Source organism: Macrobrachium nipponense, chromosome 37 (genome assembly GCF_015104395.2).
Source record: "Macrobrachium nipponense isolate FS-2020 chromosome 37, ASM1510439v2, whole genome shotgun sequence".
Lineage (NCBI taxonomy): Eukaryota > Metazoa > Arthropoda > Malacostraca > Decapoda > Palaemonidae > Macrobrachium > Macrobrachium nipponense.
Genome location: NC_061097.1, coordinates 32,654,716 through 32,664,715, shown reverse-complemented (window position 1 = coordinate 32,664,715; position 10,000 = coordinate 32,654,716). Strand labels below are relative to the sequence as shown.

Genomic DNA, 10,000 nt, shown 5'->3' with positions numbered 1-10,000 from the left:
CAGAAAAATTACAGCAGGAATTTCATTGTGGATTACAACAAACATTTTATACGTAATCTATCGTGCCTCACATTTTCTTACAGAAAAGATTTCCTTAAGTTTGGCAGAAGAGCCAACCTGAACCGAATGTCCCAAAATTTCAAATTTCGAATTTACCCTGAATGTTTCAAGCATCATGTTTCTGCACCCAAAATTTTTTTATCCATTTATTGGCTTCGTCATTCTTGAAGATATTTCTTTAATATTTTCTCTCTCATTTATATCTCATATTATTTTTATTGTTAATCCAACTTTTTATTTCGTCTAAATCCCAGAATTATTTTTATCTTTTTTTGATACGATTTATTTTTTTTTTCTTTTTTAGCATGGAACTTTTTTTTTGTGAGAATGTCGTTTTCCGATTTGTATTCCAAAATATCCACGAGTACAAAGGTCGTTTGAAATATAATTATAGATTCTCTCTCTCTCTCTCTCTCTCTCTCTCTCTCTCTCTCTCTCTCTCTCTCTCTCTCCTTCTTGAGCTACTCTCAAAGTATTTATAACTTACAGATGACATATCTTGTCGTTCATCTTCAAAAATTAAATTTAAAATCCTCTCATAAATACGAGAATATGGAGCTATTCTGTTGTCTGTCGGGCCACATTGTGACTCATTATCCCTTGTACTAATCAGGGCTTTGTGATGCGGTGATTGTGTAAGCCCTGTAATGCATAGGTAACTAGATATATATTATTTAAATTTATACAAGAAAGGCAGATGATTCCTGTACCTCTGTTGGTGTGTAAGTATTCCTGTATATCTGTAGGGTCATTCAGTTACGTAGAATGTACTGTAGTTTTACTGACTGGGTATGAAGTGGTTGTAGAATGAGTGTTCTCATGACAGATCTTTTCTTAGTTATGTAGAATTAGGTTAGAACTTAGAGAAACATAGAGACAGTCGTTTTTATGCATCGCATTTAAGAGTGGCTGTCAGAAATTAATGATACTCGGATATTTCTGAAGCTTTTTTGTCGTTTATTCTATTTTAACGACCTTACTTAACCTCAAATTCAGTGGTCCATCTTTTTATTGTTAATTTTTTTATTTGTTTTATTCACATTCGTGTTTATTTCACAGGCTTAGATATAGTTTGCCTGATTTATATATATATATATATATATATATATATATATATATATATGTATGTATATATATATATATATATATATATATATATTATTGCATGTATACGTATGTATATATACACATGCATATATATATATATATACATATATGTATGTGTGTGTATAAAGATAAACTTATTCAAATGTGAGATACAAAAGCACTCCTTGCTGATTTACGAAGTACTGCATAGTGAAAGACCTTCTAGGAACAACACAAAACACATAGCTTCGCCCATAAGAAAAACGAAAAAGAAAATATCTTGATGAGTCTTGTTTGGGATCAACTCAGAATCTTACTAACTATTCCCCAGTCTATGATGAACCTGTCCACAAAGTTTGGTTGAAATCCACCTGTAGGTTTCTGAGATATAATTTGTTAATGGAAGTATCATCCAGTTCAAAATCCTACTTTGTCTGTCGTGTTGAAGTTTACCCTCAAATTTTTGGAGCCATGTCAAAATCCTACCGTAACGTCCTTGCCTCATTACCCATAAGTCCTTAGAATTTTATAAAAGGAAATAAGAATTCAGAAGTGTTGGGAATAATTAAGCAAAATGAAAGAAAATAGAAATGTAAAAGTGTTAGAATTATTTAAAAAAAAAATAAAAAAGAATAGAAACTTAAAAGTATTGGAAATATTAAAAAAAATAGATATTAAAAAGTGTTGGAAATAATTAAAAAAAAATTTAAAGTGAAAAGTGTTTCAAAAATTGAACATAATAAAAGAGAATAAAAATATAAATTATAAATACAATAATAAATAAAAGAGAATAAAAATTAAAAGTGTTGGAAATTATTAAACAAGATATAAAAGAGAATAATAATTGAAATTGTTGGAAATACTTAAAAAAAGTAAAAGCGAATAGAACTGCAAAAAGTGTTGGAAATGATGAAACAAGAAAAGTAATTAAATAAAATAAAATAAACAAAATAAAAGTGAATAAAAACTGAAAAGTGTTGGAAATAATTATACCTAACAAAAGAGAATAAAAACGGGAAAATGTTGGAAATAATTAAACAAAAAATGGAAAGTGTTGGAAATAATTAAAAAAAACTGGAAAGTGTTGGAAATAATTAAACGAAAACTGGAAGGCGTTGGGAATAGTTAAACGAAAACTGGAAATCGTTGGAAATAATAAAAAAAACTGGAAAGTTTTGGAAATAATTAAACGAAAACTGGAAGGCGTTGGAAATAGTTAAACGAAAACTGGAAATCGTTGGAAATAATAAAAAAAAAACTGGAAAGTTTTGGAAATAATTAAACGAAAACTGGAAGGCGTTGGAAATAGTTAAACGAAAACTGGAAATCGTTGGAAATAATTAAACAAAAACTGGAAAGTGTTGGAAATAATTAAACGAAAACTGGAAATCGTTGGAAATGATTAAACAAAAACTGGAAAGTGTTGGAAATAATTAAACGAAAACTGGAAAGCGTTGAAAATAATCAAACGAAAACTGGAAAGCATTGGAAATGATTAAACGAAAACTGGAAATCTTTGGAAATAATTAAACAAAAACTGGAAAGTGTTGGAAATAATTAAACGAAAACTGGAAATCGTTGGAAATAATTAAACAAAAACTGGAAAGTGTTGGAAATAATTAAACGGAAACTGGAAATAATTGGAAATAATTAAACAAAAACTGGAAACTGTTGGAAATAATTAAACAAAATAAAGGAGAACAGGAACTAGAAAGTGTTGGAAATAACTAAACATAACGAAAGAGAATAAAAAATGAAAAGTGTTGGAAATAAATAAACATCACAAAAGACAACAAAACCTGGAAAGCGTTGGAAATAATTAAACAAAATAAAAGAGAGTAGAAATTGGAAAGTGGTGGAAAGAATTAAAATGAAAGACAATAAACACTGGAAAGTGTTGGAAATAATTGAACATAACAAAAGTGAACAAAAAATGGAAAATGTTGGAAATAAACAAAATAAAAGACAAAAAAAATTTGGAAGTGTTTGAATATCGAAAAGAGTTTGAAATAATCAACCAAAATAAAAGAGGATTAAAACTGAAAAGTATTGGAATTTAGAAGCGCAATAAAATAGGAATGAAAAGTGTTGGAAATAATAATAATAAAAAAATTCAAAGAAGGTGAAATAATCGAAGTGTTGGAAATAATTAAAGAAAGGAAAAGCAAATAATATAAATGTTGAAAATAATGAAACAATAAAAACGAATAAATCATGAAATTTTGAAATGACAAAATAAAAGATAAATAAAAACTGAAAAGTGTTGGAAATAATTCAGTAAAGTAAAAACGAAATGTTGGGGGAAGTGAAACAAGATAAAAAGAGAATTAAAATGGAAGTGTTGGAAATTACAAAACAAGATACAAGATAAGGAAAAACTGAAGTGTTGGAAATAATAAAAAAATAAGAGAATAAAAATGAAATGTTGGCAATGATGAAACAAGATGAAAGAGAATAAAAAATGAAGTGTTAGAAATAACAAAGAAAAATATAAGATAAATAAAACCTGAAAGGTGTTGGAAATAATTTAAAAAAACAAGAGAATAAGAAAATGAAATGTTGGAAATAATGAAACAAGATAAAAGAGAATAATAAATGAAGTGTTGGAAATAACAAAACAAAATATAAGATAAATGGAAACTGAACAGTGCTGGAGATAATTAAACAAAGTAAAAGATAAACATGAATAAAAATCGAAACCATAAATATCCCTTGACAGTTGCAAAGCACAGAATGACATGCCGAGTTCCCTCTGAGGATCATTTTAATACATGAGACCACTTTTTAAAATTACATTCACTCGGAAAATGGAATGTAATCATTCAAATGGGCTGGAATAGAAACGAACTCATTAAGGTAATTGGTGAGGAATTGCACCACTCGTATACGAGTTACACCCAGTTACATTTAGCGAGGGAGTGTAAACAGTACGATAATGGTAAATTATATATGTAATTTTTATTTTATTTTTTATTTCTATTCATATAAACTAGGGGATAATAATATTGAATATAATTTTTTTTAATGTATTTATGTACATTATATTTTACTTTCTATTCATATAAACTAAGAGATAATAATATTGAAGATGTGTGCAATTTGCAATACAAATAAATATATGGAGGTTTTGTGTGTTAAAATATTCGTACAAAATTATCATTGAGTTCTTTTTATATCTATTTGCATATATCTTTGACATGATATTCCCTTGAATTATATAAATAGAATATAAATAGAATATAAGTTAGAATGTATATGTATTATATATATATATATATATATATATTATATCAATGTTTAATTTTTATGTTACCTCCATTCACACTTATTTTTTTTTTTGATCTCACATTTTAATTCGTATTTATTCAGACATTCTGTTGAGTAGCTGTATATATACTCAAAAGATAATTTGTCTTCAACAAATTTTTCTTTTCTTAACTGTATTCATTTCTGTCTTATTTGTCACAGTACGTATCAGGCGAGTCTTTTTTTTTAATAGAAACGAGCGAAGAAAATAGAATACAAAACATCTAAGAGAGTCCAGGAGACCATTTCCTTCTCTGAATAGAGGGAAGGAGGCAAGAAGGTATTTGTATAAACAAGTGCCCCTATAGGAGTGAGAGCTCCTTGGGAAGAGGAGTTTGTTGGGGGGGGGGGGGGCGGTGGAGGTCATAGTGGCTATATATCTCCCCTTCTGGGTCAACAAGTCCACTCTATGGGGCCTGCCCTTTCTTGACCTTTTGGCCTTTTGACCTTATTGACGGCAGCCATTTACTGTATACTATACTTGGGAGCTCTGTAAGATTTCTCTTCCTGGGTCATCCAGTCCACTACTCTATGGGCATGACCTTCTCCTTGATCTTGTGACCTTTTGACCCTGTGACCCTTTTTGAGGGCTGCCACTCACAGTGTATACCATATCTGGAGCACTGTTAGAAAGCACAGAGCTTTTGTTGAAATGAAGAAAGGCATCTGGAACTGGCATGAAGGTCAGTTAGCAGCCTAATTTATTCCAGGTATCAGGAACAATTGCCCTCTAGAGTAAGTGAAAATGATTATATATCCTCCAGGTACTTTCAGAGTTACCTGTTGCATTCCGGTGATGATAATAATCCTCTTTAAATAAATGGATAAATTGGGAACCTCTAGGTATCTTGCCTATTACATTCCTAGAACCAGGAAGACTCGTATTCCAGGATTCATTGGATAAACAATCATCCAGGTCTCTTGATTATCCAGGTCTCTTGATAGTAGCCACTTTATTTAACTGGATACATTGGGACCCTCCATCTATCTTGCCTATTACATTAATTGCCTATTTCATTCTAAGTACCTGGAAGACTCGTCTTCCAGGATTAAGTGGGCAGGTATCTTGAAAGTTAACCTGTTTAATTCTGAAGTACCTGGATTGGTTGGTTATCTGCAGAAATTAAATTTTTAAAAGAATTCCTCAGGCGTTCCTTCATTGCTAAAATTAGGTAGAGGTACAACAAACATTAATTTCTTTTTTTTGTGTTTTTTTCTCTTTTTTTTTTTAATTATCGTGGGTTCATCGTTAATATTAACTGAAAATTAGGCTTATTGAGGTAGTGAGAGAGAGAATGAATTTTACCAGTGATTAGGGATTATCATTGCTGTAGTGTTGTTGATATTTGGACATTTGATACTTTCCCTGTCAATAGAGCGTGTAGAGAGAGAGAGAGAGAGAGAGAGAGAGAGAGAGAGAGAGAGAGAGAGAGAGAGAGAGAGAGAGAGAGAGAGAGAGAGAGAGAGAGAATTAGAAATTTAAAGTTCATTTAAGTCAAGGACGCATTATATACTTATACAATTTTCATTTACTTTTTTTTTATTTTGGTTTTTAAATTTGAATAAGTCGCCATGTATGATTCATCCAATTTTATTTTCAGTTTAATTATTCTAGTGTGATAAAAAGATTCTTCGATTTGAAATAATGGCTTATTAAGTTGTTTAGGATTCCATAAAATCTTGGATCAGTAAAGAATTACATTTGAGGATTCTGGTAAGTCTTGTCACATAAGATAATTAGTATTTAGGATCTCATAAAATGTTTGAACACTTAACTGTTTACCTTCCATTGTCTTTCAACTGTTTAACCACCGAGTTATTACTCTGTAATAATCAGTATTAAATGTGTACTATGCTGACACTATCCATACCTTAAGGAATGTCATAGGCTGTTGTTGGAACACTAGATGATTGCCATGCAGTAGCCATCAGCTGTTTAGATATTAAAGTATTATGCTGTAGAATTCCGTAAACACTTAAAACACAAACTTATTGCCTAGTACGGTTCCACAAACTGTTGAAACACTAACGTATTGCCCTGCAGGATTCCATAAACCATTTTAATGTTAAATATTACCCTGTAGGGTTCCGTAAACTTTAGAAACATGAAGTATTACCCTGTAGGATTCCATAAACTGTTGAAACACTAAACTATTACCCTGTCGAATTTTGTAAACTGTTCAAGTACAAAAGTGTTACCTTGTACGACTCCAAAAACTGTTGCAAATGTAAACACTTACCCAGTAGGATTCCATTGTTTTGAAACAGAAAAAGGTTACCTTGTAGGATTCTATAAAGTGGTTAAACACTGAAGTATTGCCTTGTAGGGTTCCATAAACTGTTGAAACACTAATTAATATCTTGTTGGACTGTATAAACTGTTTAAAACACTAAAGTATTACCTTGTAAGACTCTATAAACGTAGAAACACTCAATTGTCAACCTGTGATTGCATAAAAGCTGAAAAAAACTTAAAATATTACGTTGTAGGATACTGTAAACTGTTGAAACACCCAAGATTTACCCTGTAGGATTGCATAAACTGTTGAACCACAAAACTATTACTGTTTAGGACTCCATAAACAGTTGAAATACTAAAGTATTACCTTGTAGGATTGCATAAACTGTTGAGCCACTAAACTATTACTGTGTAGGACTCCATAAACAGTTGAAATACTAAAGTATTACCTTGTAGGATTGCATAAAGTGTTAAGCCATTAAACTATAACCCTGTAGTACCCCATAAACAGTTGCAACATTAAAATATTAACTTGTAGGATCGCATAAACTGTAAAAACGCTCAGTTGTTACCCTGTAGGATTCGCTAAACAGCTGAAATACTAAACTATTACCTTGTAGGATTCCCTAAATAGTTGAAACACTAAATGTATTACCTTGTAGGATTCTTTAAACAGTTGAAACAGTAAAGTATTACCTTGAAGGACTCTGTAAACAGCTGAAACACTAAAAATATTACCTTGTAGGATTCCGTAAACAGTTGGAAGATGGTCCGATACACAACAGCACGTCGAGCCTTCGACACTTCTCATCACTATGCCAACCATCCCGTCCGGGTCCGTCTGTCCATCTGTCTGTCTGTCTGTCTTATCTGTCTTTTTATTTATATATATTATATACAACTTTTTCTTGAACTTTTCCCAGAAGAAAATATTCGCTTTGGTCATGCTTTCTGCCGATCATGGTACAGATTTTAGCATTTTTTATGTTTATTTTTTCTGGCTCTGCTCTGTCGCGCAAAAGGAGGTACATATATACCATGACCTTGATTTGTGTGCATATTGAAATTTTTTATCAATTTTCATTTTTGGTAAAATTTTTTTAGGAAGCTTTGCCACATGAATAAACGACGGTTTTAAATCGTACAATCTATGGGACATGATTCACTTCAAAATTGTGTGGGATTCTGCTAAGAATTTAGTTTGAAATAAATATAGATATAATTTTTTTGTGCATTTATGACTTGAATTTGAAAGCACTTTATGCAAATGATCTTAAATTTTTGTTCCTCAGTATTTTTAAATTTGAAAGCGCACCATGCTATCACATTATGCTCTAGATTATATATATATATATATATATATATATATATATATATATATATATATATATATGTATGTATATATATATATATATATATATATATATATATATATATATATATATATATATATATGTGTATGTATGTATATATATACATATATATATATATATATATATATATATATATATATATATATATATATATATATATATATATATATATATAATCTTTTATTTTGCTTCACGCAACAAGGCATGCTGACAAGGAATGTTTATGCAAATGAATCAATTTTCAAAGCCTTAAGCATAGCCAAGATTGTTATGTAATGGTCCATTATTTTTTTCAAACAGTTTTTTAAGCAGTTGCTGTTTTTGGCTTTGTGACTTTATTTTTAAACATAATTTAAATTAGGCGTGAATATTCCGTCTACACGGTTTTCAACTTTTATTGAAGAAATTGTTTTTATATTGATGGAATATGAATTTAGATATACAATAATACTTATAAAGTTACTGTAGAGACACAGCTATGATTTGTTAACTTGTTCTTCTCATAAGTAACTTAAAATAGTTTGGTATTAGATTGTTTTTTTGAATTAGTGATTAATATATATATATATATATATATATATATATATATATATATATATATATATATATATATATATATATAATGCAATATCTACAATAATGTGAAGGAATGAAGGATTTGGAAATCATGATTTGCAAAGTAATCTTTCCTAGCCAGTGCTTGTTTCATATCATATATATATATATATATATATTATAATATATATTATATATATAATATATATCTATATATATATATATATATATATCATGTATGTGAATGCAGATATATGAGTAAATAAATAGATAGACAGATAGGAAGAGATAGAAAATCGCAAAGATGATTACAAGACAAAATAGGAATAAACCCCTCTTTCTGTTTCAGCTCTGAGTGAGTTTCATTTGGATTGATCATCGTTGTTATTGAATGTTATTGTTGTTAATTGATTGGAGTTGATTGGTTAACATGAGAAAGGTTTGTTGGAACCTTGGAGTTGATTGGTTGACATGAAAAATGATTATTGGAACCTTGGAGTTGATTGTTTGTTAGTTGAAAGAATGGACCAATAACTTGGAATATTTTTTTTGAAATGTTGACATTCACACATGTTGAAATAACTGACATTGACAGGTTTTTTGGATTTGCTGACGCTGATAGATTTTAAATTGACTGACACTGACATATTTTTTAATGGCTGACACTAGTATACTTTAGAATGGCTGAAATTGACAGATTTTGGGATTGGCTTATACTGACAGATTTGGATTGGCTGACACTGACAGATTTTGAAAAGGCTGAAGTCGATTTGGGAATATCTGACATTGGGAGACTCTAGAATAGCTGACACTGACAGATATTGAAATGGCTGACACTGACAGACTTTGAACTGGCTGACAGTGACAGATTTTTGGAATGACTGACACACTGACAGCACCAATAGAGGTTGAAATTAAATTATGATAAAGCATATTCGGAATTGGTAAGACAAAGAGGGTGATTGGGGGCGTTATTTAGTTTTATTGGGAGAGAGAGAGAGAGAGAGAGGGGGAGAGACCAGAGAAAGAGAGCGAGAGAGAGATAGAGAGAGAGCCCGAGGGGGAGTAGAGAGAGAGAGAGAGAGAGTGTAGTTTGCTCATCCAATTTTCTATGATCCCTCTCGCTTCTCTTGTGGGGGTAAATTAACCCTCTCCCGAGAGTGTGTGGGTTGCAATCCTCTTGTGGGCGGGTTCCTTCCTGTGTCCTCCCACAACCCACACCCAACCCCCAACCCCCTTCCACAGCCCCAAACCCACCCCACGACCCCACAGACCCCACTGCACCTACCAAACGCTAAACCACACCTTCTCTCCTCCAAGTCAACCTTGTTTTTTGTAAGAGTTGTGCTTTGTTTGTTTACGACGTCTCTCTCTCTCTCTC

General features: G+C 30.9%; 1 protein-coding gene across 1 annotated transcript in view; it reads left to right on the top strand.

Annotated features, from left to right (window-relative positions):
* LOC135209091 (potassium channel subfamily T member 1-like) overlaps positions 1-10,000 on the top strand; it is a 695,006-nt gene that overhangs the window by 583,386 nt on the left and 101,620 nt on the right.